General features: G+C 32.6%; 1 pseudogene; it reads right to left on the reverse strand.

Moving 5' to 3' along the window:
* Positions 1–88: 88 nt before the first annotated feature.
* On the reverse strand, positions 89–27,757 carry LOC107510151 (annotated as a pseudogene).
* Between the last annotated feature and the right edge of the window lie 243 nt (positions 27,758–28,000).

Consider the following 28,000-nt stretch of genomic DNA (forward strand, 5'->3'; position numbering starts at 1 on the left):
TGAAAGAGAGTACAAATTAAAAAGTAAGCTGCAGTTACTCTTTTGAAACACTCCCCCTTCCAAAAAAAAAGTCCCCATTTTTAGGTGGTTATATTGTTAATTCCATAATACTATTTACAATATTGCTGTTGCATTTCAGGGCAAGGACGGCCTTTGCTCTCGACACAGTTTCTTGTGACATGACCAGTTTCATGTCCTTAACTTCCACACCTGTTTCATCAGCCTTTTCCTCTTTACTTTCCTCCTCTACGGTTGGAGTTTGTGTGTTTTTTCTTCAACATTTGAGACTGCTTCACCTTGAACTTTGAATTTCTCAGCAGCGGCTAGCTGTGCTTGCTGAGATCAATCATCTATCTTGGCTCCCCACAAAGCTGTGAGGGTATCTGAAGCCGGGCTCTTGTAGACACATCTGGTTTTTGATGACAAAGGATATTCTCACATTCCCAGATAATGACCCTAATGACCCCCAGAACCTGTCGAAGATCTATCTAGTATTCACACAGCTTTCCCTGCCTGCTTTTCACTCGGGCTCTGTTTTGCTTTACTGACTGGCTCTTCATGGATTTCACTCTTGCTGTCACCTGGGCTTGTTGTGTGGTTGCCCGTGTGAAATCTGGTTCCTCAAACTCCAGTACATCTCTTCCAGACCCTGTCTCAGCCTGGGGCTATCTATGGCCACTCCCACTCTGTAGCAGGGACCTTTTCTGTGGCTTCACTGGGCGTGCTGTGAAGGGAACAGAACCAAGGTAGCAGCAGAAGCCAGAGAGTGACCCACGCCTGTTGCAGAAGAGAAAGCAGCTCTTGAGAAGAGCTTTGAATTTAGCAATTAGGAGGAAAATGGAAAGAAATCCCAGGCAGAGAGAAGAGTACAGGTTGGTGAGAAAGGTCAGGTCATATTTTTAAAACTGCAAAAAATTGGAGCTGGGTCTAGTGCCTATGAGGATGGCAATGGAGAAGTGGAATAAAAGACGGCTAATGAGTTTGAATTTTATTCTAAGTGAAATGTGAGAATTGCTAGAGAAACGTATATCAGATAAGAATGAGTCTAATCTCTATTTTTCTCTGTGAACTAGAGACAGATGATTGCCATTCATTATTTAACATAGATCCACAGTAAGAGAGAGAGAGAGAGAGAAAACCTAACCTAACAAACGCTTATGAGCAATTTTGTATGTAAGAACTTTCTCAGCATCCATGAGATATTCTTTATTATCATTTCATCACTTTGAGCACAAAAACAGAAAGGTCAAAAGAAGGACAAAAAATGATGGGAGTTGAAAGCAAAGTGATCAAGGTTTAAATCTTAACCCCATTTTACAGCATTTAATGTTCTAGACATACGAAGGAAAATTGTGACTCTTCCTCATCAGGTTAAATAGTACCTGAAATAATTTAGGTTCCTAAAAATAAATAAATACAATTGTTTGCTTGCATATAAGAGTCATTTATGAAGAAATAGGTTTGATAAAGTGGTGTTCTAATTATAACATAAGAACCTGTTGTTAAATATTTTTAGCCAAACCCAATATTGTGTATATATATATCTGCTTGTATTCAAGAGAATACACTTGAGGATTCTCACTTGTATTATTTTCCACTGAAAATTGTAAGAGAGGAAACTCATCCCTCTCTTCACAGTAATTAGGATGGAATTGAATGTAGGATAATTAGGGAAAACATTTCAGTGGAAGTCTACTTTAAACACAAATGTCACATTCCAAAAACTTTCTTAAGGATAAAAATTGCAGGGTTAATGTAGATAGAATCACACTTGCTTTTATTAATCCATCACTTATCTTTAATATAATAAACATATTATTAACATATTTATTACTGGAAGAACTAGCCTAAGAAACATAGTATGTTCATTTGTCATTTAATCACACAGAATTGGTTTTGAGATTATAGCAGAGACATATTCTATTCAGGGCATTTTAAGAGATGTGAAGATGTAATATATCATAGGTTTCCTCAAGCAGCACATTTTCTAATTGAGGATGCAAAAGAAACAGGAGCTGACAATCTATAAGCAAACCTGTGCATAACTCGGTAACTGTTAAGAGCATAGTGGCCAGATGGCGGAAGAGGTGAGTGTCAAGCTGGACTTTAGTGACAGGTAATGCAGAGAAAGCTGAGCGCTTTAGGTTAAGAAAGTAGGTCACAGAGAATTGGACTGATTATTGACTGGAAAGAGCGGACCCATTAGGGACAGTGGAGTCACACAATACAGGACTGACTCTCAAAGACTGGCTGACAAGTTTAGACTAAATGTCACAAAAAAGGGAGTCAGATTACAGTGTACGAAGGAATGCCTTCAAAAATTCGGTGCGTTTTTCCTGGCAGTTCTCTGCAGCATGGATTGAAGCAAGGATCGGAGAGTCTAAATAAAAAGCTATCTCTATATATCCACGAGAAAAATATCTAAGCACACTATAACTGCTTATTTTGCAGCATGTAGTTTGAGAGATTGGCAGTTCTTAAATGAACACCATTTTTTTTTTCTCTACTTCCAAGTTCATGGTATATTGTTTTCCTTTTGACTGCCCTACCTCTAACGATGTTTACTTCACTTTGGTACAGCTTTCCTATTTTGACTCTGTCTCAAGTTTCTATTCTTAGATTCTAAATTTCAGGGCAAATACTATCGACTTTTTATTTTCTACAATGTTCGATGTCCTGTATCTAGCGACAAACAGAACGTAGCAACAGAAGAAGTAAATTAAATGAAAATTGAATTTCTGAATTTCACTTTCCTAGGCATCATGAATCACTACTTTTTACACATAGCAAAAAAAAAAAATGTTTATTTTAATTCATTCATTTAAAAATACTTATGCTTTATTTGGTGTTATCAATTAAATAAAATTATCATTATTGGAAAATCTAATGCAGATCCTCTGAAGAAAAGTAAAAATGCAGTGTGAAGACGCTCTCAAGAGGCAGATTTTCTAACTAAATTTGCAGAGTGTGTGTAACAAACATATGGATGAAAGGAAAAAAAAATAAAGAAAATAAAGATTTTCTTGCAAAATGACTAGATCTGTGTAGGTTTATAATCTGTCATCCTCTACTTCTTAATACATCGTGCATAACCATTAGCATCAAGTTTCGGGAGGACAGATTTAAACACAGTATGTTTTGCCACACAGAACATGTTGCTACTTTATGATTCCAAAATGTACTGTGCCCCCTGGAACTGCGACTGTTGTCATATTAAAGCACTTGTCATTTGGATTTGCTAAAACAATAGCTTTTGCCAGAATTCACTCTTTCTGGAAATGATTGCCTTTTAGGAGTTCTCACAAATAGATTTATTAGCTCTCACGCTGAATAAACCACCAAGAGCTTTCTATGCAGATTGGCCCCAGAAGCTGTTATAGAGGATATATTTCCAACTTATATGACAACATCCTTTACTTTTATGTTCTGCCCTTATGCGAATTGATGAATTGAGTTTTGCTTAAAACATACAAGAAAATACAACAGAATGTAACAGAGCGATTTCTTCTGTTTTGTATGTGTGGTTTTTTTTTTTTTTTTTGGTTGTTTTTTTTGTTTTGTTTTTTGTTTTGTTTTGTTTTGTTTTGTTTTTATAAACCTAACTCTTAGAGTTTCCTTGGTTTTAATGTATCCAAGCTTTTACTGAAGCAGAAGTTTTCATGGTAAGGTTGCTAGAAATGAAGATTCAATGGGGATGAAATGAGGCCAGTTTAAGAATTAGTAACAAACAAGAACATAAGAGTTATTTAGGAAATACAGTGTCTCTGCGTCTCCCTCTTCCTACCATGCTTTTGTTTATTTGTTTTTCTTTTGAGGGTGGCGGTTGCTGTTCTTGAGGATTAGGTGAGCATATAAAATTTTACGTCTTGAGAGAGCATACTGTTTTGACAATTAAAATATTAAATTTGGTGGAACAAAAATGCTTTAAATTACAGAAAAAACTTTTGATATGCAGAGAGAAGAGGGGGAGAGAGAGCAAGTGAAAGAGAGGAAAGAGAGAAAGAGAGGAAAAGAGAAAAATCAATACTGCCATTTGCAACAACATGAATGAATCTTGAGAACATCATACTAAGTAAAATAAGTCAAAGTTGAGAACCATATAATTTCACACCTATGTAGGATATAAAAATGAAAATAACGAATTAACAAGACCAAGACACAAAAACTCATAGACACGGACAACAGGATAGTTATTACCAGGTGGGGTAGAAAAGGGTAAAGGGAGTTCAATTTACCATGATGGAAGGAGATTTAATTTGGGGTGGTGAACACACATACAATATACAGATGGGGTATTATAGAACTGTACATTTGAAAGCTATATAATTTTATTAAACAATGTCACCCCAATAAATTAAATTTTTAAAAAAATGAGAGATTTCTAGAACCACACTGACTTTCAGTATGAAAAAAAGAAAGGCATATTAACTCCAGAGATAATTACATTTCACACTAGATAAAATGCACGGGTATCGCAATTATGAATTATCACATTGTGAGACTATTTATGTAAGTAGATTTCACCGTCTTTCAATTTACGTTTTTTGTAGATTAAGCAAGGACTCAGAGAACTCAGTGTGGGATGCTTTCTCTCAAATCCTGCCTACCATTTTGTATCTTAGCTGCCAGCGCCAAAGAGCTCTCTTCTGAAATATAAAATAGAGTCCAAGAGTCTCAAGGATGACATATGAACAGACCTAGTGCTGCATGATGTATATACTCTAAGAAAAAGGAAATGTATATTCAGATGATTATTTTCTGTATTTTTAGTAGAAAATATGTTTTAATTAAAAAAAAATAAGTGGTATCTTATGATTAGGACTCAATTGGCAAAGTTGAGGTTTTGCGACATATTTTGTTGAATCTCTGTCTCTCTATCACACTGAAAGATCATAAGAACATTTGTTCTGAACTAAACATTCAGTTCTTTGATACTCAGAGAAGTCTCTGGTGGGCAGGATCAGCACAGAAGATGGGAAATGAAAGCCCTCTTTAGTCTGAATCACTTGGATACTTCCTACCTACAGGTAAACAGAGGTAGCGCAATAGACTTGAAATGTGTTCACCACATCTACCAGTAACGGGCCCCATGCTTTTCACTGTTCCAAACTCAGCTTCTTATAATACTTAAAAATTATGATTACGACCAAGTTTTCATCAGATATCCACATGTGAATCTAATAAAACCTATGGACTCTTGTCCTAGGAAAGGACAAAAATATACAGGTCTCACCCACTTTTCTAAAGTTTGCTGTACACTACCACTTCGCTTTTACAAGAGACCTACATTAGTGCCTGTTTTTGTTAACCTAAGGAAACCCGGAGAGGATTTTTTCTTTTACAAAATAAAAAAAGTGAAAAATGAAAATAGTTTCTTTGCTTTATGCCAGTTGGCTTATGAGAGATTTCATAAGAACACTCTAACTTGGGTAGCTGGGGGAACCTGTCCTTCTAACACAGACATTAATGGAAAGATGCTAGCGCAAGGGGTCAAGAGACCTAGTTTAGCCTTAGTTCAAGAAATACATTGAGGCATTTAGCTTTATGAATTCAACTCTATTACTGATAAGGGAGAAGGAAACCAAGATAAATGCGAATGAAATATATAAAAATACCTTTGAAAGTAAAAAGCGAGCTGCATGTAAAAAATTTGAGTGTCAGAGAAATCTCAGAAAAAAAAACAGACCAATGGTATGTATGTTGGGGGTAGGAGCTAGAGGCAGTGCTCAATGTCCTACCAAAGAACTAGAAAAAGACTCTTTACAGGATCGAGAATATGTTCCTAAATGAAACAAACGATATAGCAGCCTTACTTAATCTGCAGTTGTTTTGCACAAGGAATATAAAAAATGCACACGCCATTGGCATCTGCCTTCACATTTCTTTCGAGAACATATGGTGAGAATGAAATGAAAGGTAGGGAAGTGAAAGAAGTGTTTCCTGGCTTCTTTTTACCTAAGTGACTCTTCTTCAGAGGTGCGAAATAGTAATACACAGGCTATTTCTACTCAATTAATAAATCAAGTATCAGGGAGAAATTATCTGAGAAGTTTGTACTTTCCATATGTTTGAACAAACGATTTCTAGTTTGTAGACATCTCCTATATATATGTTTTAGAATACATTATTTTTTTTCCAGTACATTTTTCTCCAAACTATGTCAGTCTAGGGTACAGTAGGAAAAATAGCGATAAAACTGGTTGACATTCATTTAACAATTGTCACGTGATGATGACATTCTAAGCATTGTATATTTATTAACACACTGAACTCGTAATACTTGAGTTGGATATTTTTTAAATGCCTATTATAGAGCTGTGGAAACTTTAGGGGGGGAGGGCATGGAATTTGAGTAATTTGTTCAAAATACCAGATCCAGTAAATGGCAAAGCCAATTCTGTGCAATGTGGTTAAGTTGGATGGTTCAGTTGAACTGGTTAAAATTAAGATTACTAGACATGTGGAATGACCATTGCTCTCCCAACCCACATACACACACACATACACACACACAGACACACACACACACACACATACAGTATGAATTAATATGCTTGTTAATGTCTAATTTTCTTTTAAATCTTGGATATGTGTCCAAATTTTTAAAAATTGGGATAGAGTGGAAAGGGAGGTTGCCATTTAGGGCAATGTACACATCAGTATGATTGTGATTTTGATTGACAGAGTTGAAATATATTGGCAGGTTCTGGGCCCACGTAGTGTTGCTTTGGAAACTGGGAGACCAAAAACCACACAGATATGGGTATAAGGGCATTTAGCCACCTAATTCTAGCTAGTCTGCTTTCAGCACTATCAGCTCTCAGAGGTGTCTTACTTAGTTGAGCATCATTCTCATCCAGAATGTGAGAAAAAAGTTGCATTTGTTTATTTATATATAATTATTCAAAAATATTATAAAATGTACAATTTCACCTTTACCCCACAAGGGATCTGAATTAAGAGATCCAACATTCAAAGAAATGAACAAAAAAGAGTCTATCAATCTGGGACTTGGCAGGAAAAACAGAAACCAAACTAGATGTTTGAAATGAGAGAACTGAGCAGGGAGTTGGTCATACAAGTGCCGAATACGCTGAAAGAATAAAATTAAGGTAAGATAGATAAGATGAGATGAGATGAGGTTAAGTAAGATAAAATAATAAAATAAAATAATAAAATAAAATAAATAAAATAACAAAATAAAATAAGATAAAAAGACTGAAAAACACTAAGGTAAATCAGAAAAAAAAACAATGCAAGAAGACTCTACCACTCTTATATCAGGGGAAATACAGGGAAAAGGTTGGGATTATTATAACACAGACTGTCAAAAGAGTAGCCCTGGACAAAAGGAAGTCAGACTTCTAAGGAAGGAGTGTAAGCCCGTTGCTGCTGGTACCAAGAAGGGAGAGAAAAGGGACTTGGGGGCTGGGACCAACTGCCGCTACTGGGTAGGGGGTAGGCAGTGCCATTGTTGAGGTGATGGTGGCAAGAACAGCAAGCGCACAGGAAAAAGAAAGACGCATCTTCCCTTTGTTTACTTTTCAATTTCCTTCCTGCACTGCCCCCTATTGCCAGAATGTAACAAGATGGCCTTCTTAGTGAGAAATGTAGCGTGTAGACTTTCAAACCCAGCGTTATAAAGTAAGGATTAGCAAGGTAGACCTGATGTAATGAGATAATAGCTTAATATCTAGGAAAACGGCTAGTAGATATTTAACCATTTTGTGATTCAGTTTTCTCATTTATGAATTTTGGCACATAGGAGTAGCCACCTCAAAGTGACGTTATAAATATTAAGCATATAATAGTATATAGTCTGTGCTCAATAACTCCAATTTTAACTCCAATTTTAAGGAGTTCTCTAAAACACATAAAAATGTGAGAAATAAACAAGGACAAGAAAAAAACTTTTTAAAGAAACTTATGCTACAGAGAATGACTAGATCAATATTAAAATTCTAAGCAAACTTATGAAGTAACTTCGAACCGACTATGTGTTAGTGCAGAAATCAGCCATCTTCCTTATGTGTGAGGAGTAAGCCAAGCCACCAGACAAATCAAATATATGAAATCTGTTGAGCAGACATTTCTAAGATATTACTCATTTCTGAAAATTCCGTTAAATTCGAGGGAGAACGCTCACATAACATTCCTATTTGAGCAATAATTCACTGATCTATGCCTCTGAATATTCTTTTTTACAGCAGTTTGAATGTGGGAAATGATGTTATGTTAAGAAAAAAATAGCATGGATAAAAATCTTATACTTAATACCAACATTGTTTTCATATGTCTCCAAGGTTCTTATTAGAAAAATAATATTTCTTAACATTGCTGGTATATTCTAGGATCATGTTAAAAAAAAAAAAGGGACAGCCTACTGTACTACCACGTATATTTGGAGTCAACATGTAGGCTGTAAACCACATTTATGAGCAGATTAGTCCAGTACTTTTATTAAACACATTAGTCCTTATTTATTTTAAAGTACTTCCTTGATGTCCCTAGAACAAGCAGGGATAGACCCACTATTCATTAAGCTTTAAGCTTTATATAAATTATTACATTCAATTAGCACACAACAACCTTATAAAAATAAGTATTATTCCATTTCATAGATGAGAAAAATATCTGAGAAACTTTCCCAGAGTAATTGCTTTTAAGTTAGAAAAACATTTATAACTAAAGTCAGTAATCTTTCTAGTTTGCCATGTTGGTTAGATCATATTTTAATATATTTTATATATCCCTAATCGATAAATATTAATTGAATGCATATTAACTTTCTATGAATTGACACGCTAAGAGACTAAAACATTTTAAGTTTTATTCCTTCTCTGGAAGACACATCTCTTTGTGGAAGATAGAACACATAACATAATTAGAAATAAAATACTTTTAATAAAACGGTATAATTATATCATTGTCATATTGTCAGATAATCTTAGATATTAGTTTGTACCCACATCTCTTAGTAAGTAATGTGTGCATGAAGAAGAATTTGACCTAAAGCACGGATAACATTTGACATAACACTAAAGAGAGGAGTTCTCACTGACTTCTTGCTAGTTGGTTTGTAACAGAATCTATTGAGGTATGATCAGGGATCCTTGCCTTTAGTTTGACACAATTTCATAGTGTTTGTCGTACATACTGCTGAGGCCTGAGCGGGCTAGTAAGTGAAAACCATGGGTCTTGCTTAAGTTCTGGACCAACTGAGATTAAAAAAAAAAAAAAAAAAGATTTCATCACACTGACCTCCAGAGCAGACATATTCATTCACTTAGCTACATTATTGCTGGGCACCAGGAAGGGCAGAGACTATCTTTTTAAAATTTAAGACAGAGAAGCAATGTCAGCGAAAATAGAAAAGTAAGAACAAACAAATTTTTTTTTTTCTCCAAATAGCCAGAACAATCTTGAGAAAGAAGAACACAGTTGGAGGTATGACAATACCTGATATCCAACTATACTACAAGGCTACAGTAATCAAAACAGCACGGTAATGGCATAAAAACAGATACATAGATCAATGGAACAGAATAGAGAGCCTAGAAATAAATCCATGCTATTGGCATGTGAAGTGAGGGAGGTCTTTCAGAACTGAACTTTTAACCTGTGGGATCTGACGCTAACTCCATAGATAGTGTCAGAATTGAATCAAATTGTACAACAGCTGGTATCAGAGAATTGCTTTAAGTGTGGGGAAATCCACGCACTGGGTTTCATAAGTGAAGTGTTGGGAGCAGAAGAGAAACAAAATTTCCCCTTACCCTGCGTTTTCGGATCAGGAGACTAACAACGGCCAGCAGCCTCTCCAGATCTTGTCATGGGTGACTGAGTAAAGAGGTCCACTCAACAGGAAGACAGCATAAAAACTGTCCTTTGTAAAAGCAAGTCTCAATTAAAGAAAAGGGGAATAAGGATACAGTTAAGGTTTCAAACCTAGAATGCGTTTGAATATTATTGACAGAATAAGCCACTGAGAGAGACAGGAACTTTAAGCAGAGAAAGGGCTTGAATTAGGGGTTTGGGAGCCTCTTAGGTTGCAGGATGGGCAAAGGAACACATGCTGGGTGTTGTAACGCCCTAATGGGACACAGCGATGTAGTCCAAGCCCATGGCAGTCCAGTGGAAAAATTAAATTAGAAGAGATTGAAACCTGTATATTCTCATCAAACTAAAACAAAGGAGAGCAATATAGAAGATACCAGAGAGATAAGGTAATATGTTTCATACCAAAAGCATTTTTAGTAAATTATTATTATAATTATAGTGATTTAAATCACATTAAATTGTGTATGACTTTATTCTTACCCAAATTTAATAATTCATATCTGATGGTTATTTTAAATTGAGTAAATCTCCTGGGATGTTAACGATAAGTTTTTAGTTTGCGTTTTAAGAGAAAGTTATTTATCTTTCTGGGAATGAAGTAGTAAACATCTGTGTTGGGGTGAATTCAATCAGTAAAGGAAATATTTGTGATAGAAAACATAGGAGACAATTACCCAACACAGCAAGAGCCTAAGGAGTTAAGGAAAAAGGCATGCTTTTACTAGGTCATGGGTTACAACCAACTAATAAAGAGTTAATGTTACTCGAATTTCCTTAGTTTTTCCTGAACTAGCAAAAATAAATATTTTTTAAATTCTGTGAAGAATTTTCTGGTGCCTCATCCTTAAAGTGAAATGTATTTCTCCTCTACAAACCAAATGACAACAAACACTAGATCAAATTTAGTTCTTGCTAGTTAAAAAATTAAAAAGGTAAAATACACATATACCCATACATCACACTCACATTCACATACACACTCTAACAAGCTATGATTCACAAACACATACTTAATAGTCAAATACACATAAACACAAATGCCTGTGCTTTTCTGATTATCTTGTAGAAATAATATAAAGAAGCAGAGCTGAAATATTATGAAAACTAGATTATTATTGAAAATATGTTCATTTACAGAATACTGATACTCATTTTTGCATGAAAAAACTATAGCATGAATGAAATTTCATAGACAGGATGAAGTTCAAAGGTTAATACAGATTTGTTTTCAATACATGTGTAGTGGTCTAAATTTTTGATTAACTAGCCTATTTAAATAGCATCAGGTCAAACATACAAAGCATGGTTCCTTTAAAAACAGAAGAAAAAGTATTTTGACAGGGAATTATAATACTTCTAACTAAACACATTTATTTTTCAGAGGCTCTTCAGCCTAATGCACATCTAAATAAGAAGTATAATAGGGCGCTTGATGGTATAATAATCTCTGATATAAATTAAAGCAAACTGTGCCAGTCAAATGTTACTACTTAAACATTTAAAGTCAATAAATATTGTATTAATCCTTGCAGGCACTTTATTCAGTCCCTTTCATGGGAATATATTTGTTTATAAGAGAATTTTTTTTCACAGCATACCTTTAAAAACTATGTAAACTATTCATAAAATATAAAAATTAGAAAGATATATAACTTGTTTAGATATTAAAAATAGCTCCACCTTATAGCTAGATCAGAAAGTATTGATTGGGATGAAAAATCGTTAACTCTGATTTAAAACAAGAACAGACGTGGCAGACCTGATTCTTCTGAAACAAATGTTACTGAATTCAAATGCTCTTGCAATTTTTAATGTATTGGGGGAAAAATACTGTATCTAAAGAAATATGACATAGAAATGATTAAAAGTCAAAAGTGAAAATGAGGCAAAACAAAGTAGAAGAAAATTTCAGACTTTTCCAAAACATTTAGAAGTCTAGTTCAATTTATATTAATAAAACTCAGTATTTATTGAATGTTTCCTAAGGGCCAAAAGAATGGAGACGTTTCTCACCATCGATATGATTCTGCCTTTCGGTAGCTTACTATTGGGAAAAAGTCGATGTGAGTATATAACAACCAGAACAACAACAACAAAATAGATTATATAATTAAGAGAGAAAATCCCAGAGGCCTTAAAGATCACATCTGGGAGGATCTGGAATGCATCTGAAGGTAGTTATTAAATCAAAAACTGTGAAGGGTCTGCGATTTTGTCTTATTTGCTAGTTAACATACGAGCCTGTCATAATGTTATATACATATACAATTGACCCTCGAACAATATAGGAGTTAGGGGTGCTGATCTCCATGTAGTCAAAAATCCATGTATAACTTTTGACAGCCTAAAACTTAACTATTAGTAACCTACTGTTAAGTGGAAGCCTTACGGATAACATAGAGTCAATTAACATATTTTGTATGTTATATGTATTGTACGCTGTATTCTTACAATAAATAAAATGCTACTAAGAAAATCATAAGACAAAGAAAATATAGCTACGGTATTGCCCTGTATTTATTGATACCATAAGTTTACATAATCTGTTTATAAGATGAATCATCTGTCAGTACCTACATCAATATCGTCTTATATGGAGATGTTATAAGTATTATTAATACTAGACATCAAAAATGAAAATATAATTGTTAAAAAGAAATTCATATTTATTTACGGGTATAAAAATTTATGTACTGATAACGAAGCAGCAGCACTATGATTGCTTTATGGTAGCCTAATGTAATTGATATGATTGTTTCACGGTAGTAAGAAAGGCTCCAAAAACTTTTCCAAAATATTGACTAAAACGTATGCATATAAGTGGACCTGCACGATTGAAACCTGTGTTGTCCAGGGTCAACTATACTGAGAAGATATGAGATCCCTGTGACAGTGACAAAGACCACTTATAACTCATTCATAAAAGTAGGAGCCAAAGTAATATATAATTAAGAGAGAAAATTATGTAGAATGCACATGGGAGGTTTTTAGTGGTTTCTTAAGCCCTGATTTCCAAACAGAAACACAGTGAGGGACGGATAGTTCCATGCGATTGTAGTGGAGTGCATTACAGAAGGATTCGGACATTAGGCAATGCCGACCTTACCTAGGGCTGTTGGTGACCCATCTGTTCTCATATATGATAAAGAGGCCTTATCGTCATGCTGGAAAGTAAACAAATCTCTGGGAAGGAGAAGGAGATATTACTTTCCTGGATGGTTCCTGAAAAAAATCAATAACATAAAGTTCTCTATCTTTAATTGTCAGCGAAAGAAATTTCCTTCCACTTTTTATAAAGGTATGCTGCGATGGGTGAGAAGGAGAATTAAGAGGCAATTAGACAGTCACACTCTCCGTGACAAATTTAGTCAATTGGGAGATATTTACGGGTATGATGTTTAATATATCATGAGTAAAATTTCACGATTTCTTCTAGAGAGCCTTTACCTCCATGTTGCTACTATATTTTAAAGAGTTAGTTTGTTAGAGAATTGGAGCTCGAAAGCAGCATGGAATTTTCAGAACATTGCATGGTGACCTCAAACCAGTTATGTTTACTGAAAAAAATATTAAAGGTGAGATGAATACAAATACAAAAATGAAGTGTCAAGGGCTTGGAGATTTCCTAATTAAGAAATAGAGTTTTCAGCTAGGTGATTTCACTGGTTCCTTACAATTCTAACAATTAATACTTCCACTTTCAAAACTACCTTTGCAGGTAAATTCATTTTATTTATTCACATAGAAAATTGTGGCAACTTTGTTCACGTACCTGTAGCTAGTCAGATCTTAATAAACATCCTCATACTTATCGACGTTTCAAGATTAGCAAAAATATTATCAAATTAGTCTCTAATAACTAATATATAAAGTCATTAGAGACTTTGCCCTTACGAGGTTTGTCATGATATTTTTGACACTGCAAGACCAACTGAAGGTTGAACACAGTTATTATATTTCATTAAAATACTATCCCAAAGAATCCTGCATGTCGGAAGTCAATCTATCAATATGTTGCAGCTGAAAAGTAACCTCTTCTGTAACATACTTTCAAAGGTTTCAGTCATAAGTGATCTTTCTAGGGTACTAATTCAATACTATTACTCTTCCGATTTTAACCTATAAATGGTGTCTTTCTGTCTTTAGAAAACATCACAACTCTTTAATATGACATATGTCATAATCTAATTTTCTGTTATATTTACAGATTTTTATATCCACTGTCTACTTCCTACTCCCAATTAACCTTGCTTGGATAACTCCTATTCATTCTTAATGCTTAGATTTAGCCATTTCTCTTTGAAGTTCTACCATTTAGCATTTATTCAGATGCCCTTTCTACTCACTTCATGGTAGCGTTTTCCACATTCTATTATTATGTTTTATTTATCTGAATTCAATGGTGTTCTAAGCCTCTTCAAGACAAGATTTCTGTCTTATTCACCGCTTTATCTCCAGTACTAGCTCAGTCTTAGCCATAAATAGCTATTTAGAATCATTCGTTTTATTGCATGGATTAATTTAAGATGCTCTATGGAATAAAAACCTAGATTGAATCTATAAATTTATCATGAGGTGGTTTTGACATAACTACAAGTTATATATTATATTTTAATGTTTCATATGTCTAGTAGTGACCAATATGAACTAGGTAAGGTAAAGACTGTAACTAGACCTATATAAGAAGACAGAACATAGAACTACATTTTATTATTTAGTATTCATTTATTTTATTTAATTATGTATTTATATTTATGTTATATCTATATTTTATTTGTATTTGTATTTTTACTTTATTTTTTATGATTTACTTTTACTCATGTAAATACCTTTTTAAGTGGATGTTTCTCAAAGTGATAATTCAAGGAGTAAGGAAGTTCTAATTTTTAGGTCCGCTATCTTCAACATGTGGTTTTCGACATTATCATCTCATCTGAATTAACCTGGCAGAAGAGAAAAATTATGTCAAATGCACATGAGAGGTTTTTAAAGGTCAGTCCTAAAAGTAGTTTACATCAATTCTGCTTGTATTCTATTGGCTATAATTCAACTACATTCAAATGCAAAGGAGTCTAGCAAATATTCTGTAACTGATTCTCCAAGAAGAGAACATATATCCTGTCCCCCACCAGATAACTGATCTGGTCACAAAATGTCAGATTCACTCTTGGCCCCAGAGAATAAAATTAATCCCTTTTTAAAGAAGATAAACAAAAACATCCAATTATTGCACCCAACTCGAAATTCAAGATCTCTGTGCTTTCTATTTGGCCTTGGTGAGTTTCTAAATGTCTAACAACCCGTAAAGCGAATGATTCTTATCTGATTTTTACTATATAACTTAGTTAGTTTATATAACTAAGGAGGCAGACTAGGTAAATGTAATAAAAATCCTCATCTGGAAAAGTAGAGAATGACAGACACATTGAAATCACTTTTCTGGAGCAATAATGAAATACTACAGTACAAGTATTGTTAAGAACTTCTGCTTTGACTGCTATAGAATCAGCTTAATGAGATCCTAATTTTCCTCTTTGTACATTGTTCTTTATGATTATTGGATCTCTTTATTTTTTACCTTCTTTCTGACAGATTCTTCCTTGTTTGTTACTTTCCAAAGCTACATCTGAAGTGGGTGTAATTTGGAGCAAATTACCTATTTGATAATGTAGAGTTTTTAAAGTGTTCTTATTTGCGCAACACTGAACATCAAGAATTGATTTGCAGTAAAAAAGTCAAAGTTTTTTTTATTCTGGATTTTGTTTCTTTGACAAATTTCCTCAAAATATAGTACATTTCTGATCTCTATGCTTGTAGGAATTTCAAATGTGCCAGTAGATTCATACAAAATTTTAGTGGTTCATAATTCTCAGGTCTGCCTTATTTATTTGCTCTATTAATTTTATGTTCCTCTTTCCACTTAATTTTGGCTAATTTGAGGTAAACTGAAGAAAAAGATACAGATGGGCCAGTATTATCTTGAATTATCTTTATCTCAGGACTCAGACATGTGGCCAACTGAGAAATCTTATTGAACATTTATTGCTAAGCCTTTTCCAAACCCATAATTTTCTTTATTTGTACTTTTTCTCTATTCACATGTATGCATTAAAAACCAACCCATTCTTGTTAGATCTCCTATCTCATAATGCCTTGCTAAAACTGCCAATCATAGCTAATACACAGTATATTTATTTTAACTACATTTTCCTCAAGTTAGCATCAGTAGACACATACTCTGTTATCAGAATTTCCAGTGGTTTTGTGGAAAATAGTGTTATGGAATACTCTGCATTATATAACATAGATATTAAGCTTTACGAATTGCAATATCTATTCTCTTACCACCATCATCTAACCACTAAGCCAATCTCACCTACTCCAGGTGCCTGTAAGGGCAGCAAGCCATTTCTAGTTACTAATTTTGATATAAGCTCATATAATACTGTTTTAATAAATAAATGCATAAAGACTCAAGTTTATTTTTCATTCAGGTAAATTCCAAAACTATTGTTCATGAATGGGTTGTGTCTTTCTTCCTAGTCTGATTTAAAATCAAAGGGTTTTCTTGTTTGTTACGTTATTTTTTTTTATCTTGAGTCTCTGCATTTTTTGATCCTTGGGCATCACGCATATTGGATCATGTCTAAAGAAAGGAAAAAGGCAAGAAGAATTGTGTACAGGAAGTTTCATGGCTCAAGCCTAGAAAAAGTCACCTAATACTTCCACTAAGATTCTGTTACTCAATCATAGTGCATGACCATGCCTAAAATCAATTTAATTTAGCTTTATATGCAGGAAGAATAAACGGCTTTGTATCCATTTTCATATCAGTGTATGATTTGGTGATATAGTTTCAATTTCCTTCAGAGAGGAATTTCTGCTTTTCTAACATACCATTTGGTGGAGGTGTAATCTGAAAGTTTGGAAGTATATTTTTAGGTCATGGAAGAATTGATGCCATCGTATATAGCTGGATCCTGAGGAGGAAACTGGTAATTGGGAAAATTTGAGAAAGTACTGATGAAAATATAAATTACACCCTTTAAGAACATATAAATTGGAGAGTGTGTCAGGAGAATCAACATACTGCTTTGAAAAATGAAAGTGAATGTTTAGGGAAAACATAAATAAAAATCCTTCCAGATATGTATGGCTTTTACATTAAAATAGGTCAATTAATCAAAATCTTTTATTTCAGAAAAAAATTTAAAGCATTAACTTGAAAATAAGAGACATATTTTCAGATAAAATGAGCTCAAAGCTGTTGATATTCACCACTGCTTTATGAATGCACGTGTTTTGTTCGATTAAAGATGAAATGAATGAGAGGTTCTGGACTTGAACTAAAACGAGTGAGTGATGCAAAGAGTTTGTGGATAATATGACATAAATCACACAAAACTTTAAATTTTATTCATCATGTATTTCCCGTGAATGTGAAGTGGAATAGTATAGGGGATATTATTTGCAGAATATTTTCCAGGCAGAAACATTTAATTAAATTTCTCTTGTCAAAATACATCCTTCCTCCAACTGTACATCTGGGTAATGTCATGGCTATGCACATTTAAAATTTACAGAAAAATTTTTATGCTCTGGGGCTTTTCATTTACTGTTATTATTACTCATTATTTTTTCCAATCATTTTATCTAACAAAGATTTTTAAATTAAAAAATGTAGTAGTAAGTAATTGTTTTTTCTGATTCTCAAAATAATATATAAAGGAGAGTTATTTTGACCATAATTAACTTCAGGTTGCCCAAGGGAGTAAGAGAAAATTAGTGTGCGTTGTGAATATTCCTTTTCATGTACACTATATTTAAAATTCTGTTTTATCTCAGTACTTCCATTAGAACAAATATGATTAGTATGCAGCCATTGTTTCTAAAGTTTAAATTTCCTTCAGATACATTTGAAATTAAGATACATTTTGAATTTAATTAGAAGGTAGAATAAATACCTTGCCCTAACTGTTTATCTTTCTTATTTTCATGGTCCGAAAATGAGCAATTACTGGTAACTTCTTTATTTTTATTTCAGATAGGCCAATTAAAATAACATAGTCAACTGCGTCCTGCTTTTGTGTTTTTAAAGTTAGTTTTTATTGGCATTTGAAAAGAACGTGATACTGAAAATTAAAGCCATAAAAGTAAGCCCTATAGAGTTGAGGGTATTTGAAAATAGCATGATAGATCAGAACTGACTCAGAACAGAGGAAGGAAAGTCTCCTTTAGAGGATCTTGAAATCAAAGGAAACAAATGTGTAAACAAGATAAAGATGCTGTGCTCAAAGTCACCAATGGGATTATAGCATTTTGTTTTTCTTCAAAACAATTTGAGGAACTATGATATTTTTAAATGAGTTTGTAATTTTGAAACCTGTAGACAAATAATTGTATAGTTGAATTTTATTCGGTAGCCATTTTCCTTAAAATTTATTCTTTGTCTTAAAAAAAAATAAGTAGAACAACCTTAAGGTTAGATTAGGTTACAATAATGGTCCCATTTTTGCCACTCTAGGCACTAAAGGCCTATTGACTTCAAACACGCTCTATTCTACCCTTTGCTGATTTCAGCATTCTTTTTCAAACCTGTAGTTTTTGCTATCTGCAGGCCTAAAGGCCTTTAAAAGCTCAGTATAACTGGTGTTTTGTGTTATTCTTTAGAATCCACAGCAATATGTCTTTGTCTCTCATATTGGAAGGTTACATGGTGACATTGTTAATTTTCTTTAGCAAAGTCCCTCTGGCAGCAGGATTTGTCCTTGAATTGTTTAGAATGCTCATGCCAATAAATAATTTTTAGTCAACTGTGTTTTCAGCATTTAAGAATTAAATGAAACTATAGATGCCATATTACATCTAATAGTTTGTATAAAATGTTACAAAATATCTGAATGAGAGTGGAAAAGGAGAATTTTAAACTATACAATTTCACCGTCAAGTGATTCCTGGAACTCAACAGTCTAATAATGATTGTAATAGTAATGGTTCTCTCCAATTTTCAACAACTTCTTCTTCCCCATAATACATTTTCAAAAAGATAATTAAGAGATTGAAAGAAATACAATTTATGTCCTAAATTGTTTTTGTTTTTTTTAATTCTTTACCAGTTGATGAACTGCAGATCACATCTCTAAAAAATAATTATATCATGCTTTTATATCTATGTACTAAAAACAAATTATAAAGTACTCCACCTCTTGCTCTGTAAAATAAGAGTTATATCTAACATTCAAGTGAGAAAACAAAAGCAATATGAAAACACAAACTTTGATAATAAAATTAAAAGAATAAAATATAATGTCTTGATAAATTTTATGTTTTCATTGATGTTTATATGGATTATTCTAAATGTCATAATTAGATAAAAATTTACCAATGGAATTTTACTTAGTTTCATTAAAAATCTTTTATTACAGTACTGTAGCATAGCTAGCATTAGAGTAAGTGGGCAAAAAAATAATTGATTAAAAATAAAACTTTTACAATGTTAAAGGCATAAAAAAGAATAGATGTGACCTGACTTTTTTTTTTTTATCCCAATTCAGCCAATTTAAAAACATATCTTTTGTGAGGAAGTTTTCTAAACAAGAAAAACACATAAATGTACATAAAAATATATATAATGCTACTTCTTGATTTTATTGTTGAAAATAAGATGTGCATATTTTTACACTGAAATAATCTCTTGCAGACAAACATGGACTTGCACACAAATGAAAAATAGCTCATATGAAGATATTCAGAGTTACCTAATGAGGACTTAAACACTAGCAAGTCAGAAAAACTATATTTTGACAAAACAAACACTGTGGCAATGTATACCTGCTTTTCACTATAACAGGTAGAATTGGAAGTATTATTTTATCCTTAGAAATTAATTTGAAGATTTGTGTTAGGCAGAATAGCGCCCCCTCTAAGGATATCTACATCCAATCTCCAGAACCTGTGAATATTCGATTACATGGCAAAGAGAAAGTAAGGTACAGATGGTATTAAGTTTGCTAATCAATTGACCTTAATATAGAAAAGTGACTCTGCATTATCTGGGCTATCTCAGTAGAATCACAGGTTCCTTACAGTAGAAAGGGAATGGGAAGAAAGAGTATGAGAGATGGCCACAGTGCTGGCTTCAAAGGTAGAAGGATGCGCCATGAGCCAAGGAATACAGGCAGCCTCTACAAGACGGAGTGGCAAGAATCACACTCTGCCCTACAGTTTCCACAAGTAACCCCACTCCAAGGAAACCTTAACTTTAAGTCTGGTGCCACCCATTTTGGGCTTCTGACCTAGCAATTGTAAGATCATAAATTTGTATTGTTTAAGCCGGTAAGTTTGTAATAATTTATTACAGCAACAATAGGAAATTAAAACAGATTTAAATGTCTTTCCATCCAGAATTTTCAAATTCCTAGTCTATCCTCATATTTGTGGTCATCCAAATTTACTCTCTCTATAACAATTTCAGGAAAATATTAAAAGGTTGAGTTACCCATTGAAAGTAATTCAATTAATTAACACTTACATCTGAGATTCAGAAACACACATATTTATTTATAATCTTGTTTTTTCTCTATAGTGTAGTGTTCTTTACAAGATTTCATTTTACTCATATAGGGAAGATTTTAAGATAAATACTTTAAAAAATACTAATTTTGAGGTTGTCCTCAGTCAAGTATTAAAGGACTATAAAAGCTAAATGCATTTTATTCAGTTGGACTCTCACAGCAGTCAGGGAGGGTTGACTAATCTTTTCATTATATAGTTTCAGTGGGACAGAAAAAAAGTATCCCGTATGTTTATGTTTCTTTCTAGTCTCCTAAATGAAAATAAAGAGGTGTTAAAAATATATTTATTTACATTCATATTCTTTATTTACCAAACTTTGCATATTTCTGTCTTTTTATGTTTGTTTTTTTAGATAACTTTTATCGTAAGTGCTGTTTTGAAAAATTATTTTTGGAGAGAACTTTACTGACACTAACAACCGAATTTTAGCTTAACCATTTAAAACTTACCTTTTTCTTATATGACATTTCTATTTATGAAACAAATGAAAGAATAAAAGTATGTACATGGAAATGTTTAGAGAACGTTTTTAGGTTATGTGTAAACAGAATTTAGTGTTATTTTTTATTTCTAATTTTATTTTAATACTTTATTTCTAATTTTATTTTAATTCTTGAAATGTCTAAATTAATTGACATTATAATTTTATAATAAAATATTTTTTAAAACTTAAGTAATCAAATCAGGTGGTAGCATTAAATAAATTTTTTATTTAATGTCCCAGCTTTGTTTAAGATGTATTTAGTTATTTAATAAGTTTTTTCCCTTTTTTCTTAAATTGTTAATCCTCACAGGAACCTATTTTTCCAACTCTGAATGTCTGTTTTATTATAGTGTTCAAGTATGACACTAACTAGAAGTAGGAAAATGTCTTTCAAACCACAGGTAACTAAGAAGCAGATATGGAAAGATGTAATTTTCAGTAAGAAATAAAAATTCAAGTGGAAGTTCAAATAATTTCTAGCATATACCTTTGTCTAACACATAATTAGAACAATATATTTCCATGAGAATACATTACAATAATTAATTTTATTTAACTATAGAAAATAAATACTTCCCTTCTCATGTTTTTCAGAGACAAATATGACAGCAACTAAATTAACTGAATGTTCACAATGTATGATTTGATTTCAATATTCATTTATATTATATATGATAGCCTGCCAAGCATGCAGACTTAGAAGACCCAGGAAAACATTGGGATATTCTTTTTGTTGTCATATTTCAAATTAAGCAATTTTATTTATCTCTCTCTTTAGGTTTGTTTCTCATAGGAAGAGTTATATTAAATTTGACTTATCATATATACAGAAAAAAAGTGTTTCAGACAGTTAGGCCCTGAGCAAAAACAAAGGCCCCTTAGGAAAATGCTAAGCATGACAGCTTGAGAGCTCTACTTCTTGTTTATTCTAAATACTACCTGTGAGATTTTCTTTCCTTTCTCATACTTAACTCTTATCAGTGTTATGATAGACACCCTTAAATACTCAATGGAGCAAGCTGCTTGACTTTATTTCATCTCAGTAATCCTGTTTGAGAGACAAAAATTGTGATAGGCAGAGCTCCTCTTGTTTTATATGAAAGCTCTTAGATATACCTTGTGTTGGCTGCTTCTATGTTTTGCGAAAACGAAATGTTACCAATTATAAATTGTGGTAAGAACACGAAGTGCTAGGGTGTGGTCAGATTGATTTTATGTACATATTATCTTTCCTGTATAACTTTGATGTTCATTCCATCATAGTACTGATGTTTGTAATAACAAACACATTGTGCATCTCGCAGGAATGAATGTGATGGTGACAACATTGGGGACAATGGAAAATATTATTTTAAATGGAGATAAATCCTAGAAAATCTAATAGTTATAATCATGGCAATAATATATAGACTATTATATTGTTTATTAATAAGATGAAGTTCCCCTAAATAAGATCAAAATTCCAAAAGTCCAAAATAATGCAAAAATATTTAGTTTATGTATATACACTTATTTGCGCTGGATTCTTTAATTTAAAAGTAGTCTTATTTATTTACTTATTCTTTGGTATGGCAATTTAAGTTAATTTTTATTTATATACTTCGCCTATTTACATTTTTCTTATTAAATAGTGTTTACATTTTGTGTAAGATATAAATAATTGAAGATGCTTCATTCTCTTGAAATTCAAATAGTTTAGACTGGGTGAAAGTGTATTTTTGTTGATGGGTGAAAATACAGTTATAGCTTCCCTGAGATGAGGGGAAGGAAGACAGGAAAATAGAGAAAACAGAATCTGTAAGTAATACTAAATTTGCATCAATTTATAAGTTCTTCTCACTCCCCACTCTAATTTCAAGGCAATTCTGACCACTTTAAGTGGCTTTAAACTTCCAATTTAAAAATAAGAACAAATATTCACAACTTTCTTTTAAGTACATTAACTGTTTCAAAATCACTAACCATGTTAGATTATCATATAAAAGTAGTTTAGAAGTGTAAATTTAGTGTTTAATAACTGTTGCTCAAAAGGTTTACTCTGCTAGTTTTCTCTTCGTAGATGTCTTTAATTTGACTTTTGCAAAAAGTTTTAATATTGCTTATATCAAGTGACCTTCCCACATAAACAATTTTTTTTTTAAATGGTGGAGGGCACCACTTATCAAACTATACTGTATTTATTATTCTTATTTGTCTGAAGCATTCTTCATAGACTAAAGAAAAAATGATTACACATTTTAATGCTTTATAAAGCAGACCAATATGGACTTTTAGGGCCATTCTACTGAAACCTTCTGTTAACAAAGTCAGTTGTATTTGGCAATATATTTGTCAAATAACAATTCTTTACTCTTCAAAAAAAAAAATCATGACTTACATGAAGTTAGATAATTAAAGAAAAAAATAATCAAAAAATTTAATTAAATTACAAAGCAGTTAAATATCCAACAATATTTAAGGGCAGAGTTTTTAATTTACTTTCTTGTTCTTTCATATATTCATCTATTTATTTAATGAATACTTACTGAGCATATACTCTGTACTAGATGCGTTGAGGCTACAATGGTGAACAAAACTGAATAGCTCCTGACTCCATAAAACTCAGATAACTGTGTGTTGGGAGGAAGGAGACAATGAATAAGTAATCCTACGATTTTCTGTGAAAAATACTATGAAAAGAATATCATCAAACTCATACAGATTGCCATGTTGGTAAGAGAAGTTGTGCAGGGCCACCTTACAAAGGGACATTTAATCCAGAATTAACCCACTAGGGTGAACAAAAGATGTAAAGAGCTAAGTGAAGAGAATTCTGTATAAATGAAATAGCACATATAGTGGAAAAGAAATTGTCTCTGAAGAACCAACAGAAGGAGTCATACTCAATTTTGAAGAATTTGGAAACCTAAGTGGCAGCCAAAGTATTTTTGGGGTGTGTGTGTGTGTGTGTGTAGTTTTTTTTTTTTTGTAATAGTATTTTTAAAAATAAATTTATTACTTTTAGTGTTTCTATTATGTTCAAGTTATTGTTTGTCTACATAAATAATATAAAATATATAGGTAAGATTTTCTTTCATAATTAAAAATAAGAACTTACATACTAGCTGCTAGCCACTGTTCTAAAATGGTTTACTATTTTAATTCATTTCTTTCTCATGACAACTCTTTGAGATAGCTGTTGTCACCCATTTAATATATAAGAAAAATACCCGGAAGAACTTAGTAATTTGCCCAGGGTTGCCATTACCAGTTACAAAAGCAAAAGTTAAATCCAGCCCAGCTGGCTCTAAAGTTTTTGCTCCTTATTTTCCTTTTCTCTTTCTCCCTCTCTTATTCTTTTTCATGAGTATACATTTAAAAGATGTAAAAATGCATATATTTCAAGACAATAATAAAATAAATACCTATAGCCACTACCAATATTAAATGCAATAATATTACCATTGTAATCAAATTCTTCATTGGCTCAGTTCTAGAGAGATTGTCCTTCCAGGCCCAGAAAATCATTATAAAAATTTTTGTTATTTATCATTATAAAAATTTTTGTTATTTATCCTTATAAAAATTTTTGTTATTTATCATTATAAAAATTTTTATTTATCCTTTTATGTTTCACAGTGTTCCAGTATATGTATGTAGCTTTACTTGATTTAAAATTTTGCACAGATGATCTTAATTTCAATGTAATTATGCGTATATACTCTTCTGTGACTTTAATATTTTTAATTAAATATGTTTTTAAGGTTCATATATGTTGATAAATATGAAGGCAGTTCATTAATTTTCACTGTTGAACAGCATTTCATTATATGACTCTATAAAATTCTTATCCATTCAAGTGCTAAGAGGCACTTGGGTCCTTTCTAGTGTTTTGTTTTTAGAAATAATGCTGGTATGTGCATTGTTGTACACAGTTACACAAACATGTTTCTAAGACTAAAAGTGCATATTTGTAACTTTACTTGGTAATCTCAAATTGTTTTTGAGAATGTTTCAGTTTATAGTCTGGCTTATACCGTCAATTGCTCTATCCTTTATTAACCCCTGATATTTCTCCAAAAATATTTTTGGGTGCTCATTATTTTGTTTTTCAATCTGGTAAAAATGAAATGGTATTCATTTAATGGTATATAATTTGTACTTTCCAGATTAACAAAAGTTGATTTTTTAAAATCTTTATCATCTAGTCACATATTTCTATTGTGAAATATTTGAACACGACTTTAGCCTAATATACTGTTGTGAGGCTTATGTTTCTCTCACCAAATAGACAGGAACACTATATATTGCGAACTAAAACTTTTTTCATTGTATATGAAGAAAACATTTTCTTCCAGTTTATAGCTTATCTTTTTATCCCTTATGTTTTTTTTTCATAATAAAAAGATACTTTTGATTTGATGTAGTCCAATTCATCAGTCTTTATTTTTATGACATATATATTAAGTCTAAGAAATTCTTCCCTAGACCTATTTCTGGGAAATTAAAACATTTTGCTTTTCATATGTAAGTTGTTAATCCACTTGAAATTTATTAATTTTTTAAGTCATGTGTAAGAGGAAAGATATTAATATAATAAAAAGTCATGGGAAAGGAAAGAATATATTCAGAAACAGTGGATAGATTATATGGACTAAGTTATTTTTGAAGAACTCAAAAATGCACCAGAAAGAAAACTAGAAACATGTAGTAGTGATCTTTAATATAGATGAAGAGATAGCAATTTTTACAGTACAAAATATACTGTGTTTGAAAATTTCGAATAGGCTATATTATAATTAACACAGTCCTCTAAGAAGGATAATTCACTAAAGTTCTATAAGTTTAACTTGAATAAAACTAAATTGAATTAGAGAAAAATCAAGAGACTGTTTTCAATTCAGAAAAAAAAGTTAGCAGAAAAATTGGAAAGCAAAAAAAAAATGAATAAGAAAAATTTTAAAGAAAGATAGATATAAGGTGATTGTGACTGTATATTTGAGATAAGGTGGGAGGAGTAATAATTTTTTTTTTATTTGTTTTATAGGCCATGTGAACAGGAGAAAAGAAGCTCAATTAAAGTAAGAGTCAAAGATAATTGTCTGGTGTAATAGAAAGAGAAACAAAGGAGGGTGGAGAAAGCATGGTAGGAGTTCACTAGAGATAAATACCATGAGTACTGAACAGCATTTAGGGCCTAGTGTAGCTAAGTTTGATGAAACTTTTAAATATCGGTATGGTGATTATGTTTTTTTTTCCTTGAAAAATTAAGAAACAGAAATCTCAACTGTTTAAAAATAGTTTAAAAGCTATCATTGTTAAGGTAAAAATATTCTGTGGTTAATATAGCAAAATTCAAGAAGATGTTTCTAGTATAGTGTAGCATCTAATAAACATACTTAAGACAAGGTTATAGAATGCAGCATTCCTCGAATCTATGCAGACCATTTGCCATAGAATAATTAATAAGAAATTTGAAAATATTAATTCTAGGAGCATAGTTTGATTGCATATATAATGTCTAAGAGCGAGAATAAAAGAAGAATTAGTAAAGACTTCTGGTTTCCAGTCCTGCACATACGGAGCTTAATTGTTGCCGCTCTGATCTGATAAATGAAAAGCTGAACGGGGCAAACTTCAGCCTCCAGGAGAATGCGGGCAGTCTCAGCGATCAGACCAGAGGTTCACAAGTCAAAAACTGCAGAACCACTGCTGGGATGGGAAAATCTGAACAATAATTGATGAATTATCGGAGATTGAGAGAGGGCAAGTGCGAGCATTAAAAACTCCAGCAGGACCCAGTTATAGGCGGGCCCACTCACTTTTGTGAATTTTCCTTCCAAAAGTTTGACCAAGTTCTCATGATAAATATTGGAGGCAGGGTGGGGAATCCTCTCATATTTCCAACAGTGGGAGGAAAAGGGGACCATTTTGACATATTCCAGAGCACTGAGCTCTCCTTAAAAGGGTGTGCCCTCAGTAAAAAATAGTTACCCAGAGCCTAACCTGCAGGAGTTTTACCAGAGCCTGACTCCAATGCACCTCAGCAATCCTGTCTCACCTAGTGGGTGGGAGGAGGAATGAAAAGCTCTGTGAAGTTCACAGCCCGGAGGCATAGGCTCATTAAAAGACAGAGACCTCATCACTGGACTATATAAGGCTTCCCTTCCCCAATACCTCACTATCACAGTACTAAAGACCTAATTCTGGCAGTTGCTTTTAACCCAGTATATAATGTCCAGCTATCAAGATAAAAAACTACAAGGTGTATAAAAAGCAAACAAACACAATTTAAAGAGACAGAGTGATCTTAAGAAGCAGACGCGGCAGGGATGTTGGAATTATCAGACTGGGGATTTAAAAAAAAACAAACAAAAAAACTATGATCAATATGCCACAGGCTCTAATCAATAAAGTAGGCAGCATGCAATTAAAAAAAAAAAAAAGGGCAGTGTAAGCAGAGAGAGGGAAATCCTAAGAAAAAAAACTTAAAAAAAAACACAAAAAAACATTCAACGGATAAAAAACACTGCAACAGAAGTGAGAATGCCTTTGATGGGCTTAAGAGCAGACTGAACACAGCTGAGGTAAAGAATCTCTGAGCTTTCAGATTTGTCATGAGTTAGTCCTCCAAAACTGAAAAGCAAAGAGAACAAATTCTAAAAACAGAAACAAAAACAAAATATAAGAAAAAAACCAGACTTTATTTTTCTAGAGCAGTCTCGGGTTTCCGTCAACATTGAGAGGAGGGTACAGAGGTATCCCACGCACCACCTGCACCCACATTGCTGTAGGCAATGAACCTGCATCATCATCATAATCACTCAGAGACGATTGTTTACACAAGGGTTCACTCTCGGAGTTGTATTTTCTGTTCATTTGGACAATTATATAATTACATGTCTCCACCATTAGTGTATCATACAGAATGATACAGAACGTTTGCATTGCTTTAAAAATCGTTTGTACATACTGAACTAAAATGCAGTATATTACTTCACTGTGATATCTGCACTTCAATTTTCCTTCTCTGTTCATCCTCTTCTATTTCATTTACATTCAAAATGGAGTGAAGATGTATGTTATAATAACCTTCAATTCAGTCGAAACTCAATTCAAACT

Source organism: Rousettus aegyptiacus, unplaced genomic scaffold, assembly GCF_014176215.1.
Source record: "Rousettus aegyptiacus isolate mRouAeg1 unplaced genomic scaffold, mRouAeg1.p scaffold_m13_p_16, whole genome shotgun sequence".
NCBI classification, from domain to species: domain Eukaryota; kingdom Metazoa; phylum Chordata; class Mammalia; order Chiroptera; family Pteropodidae; genus Rousettus; species Rousettus aegyptiacus.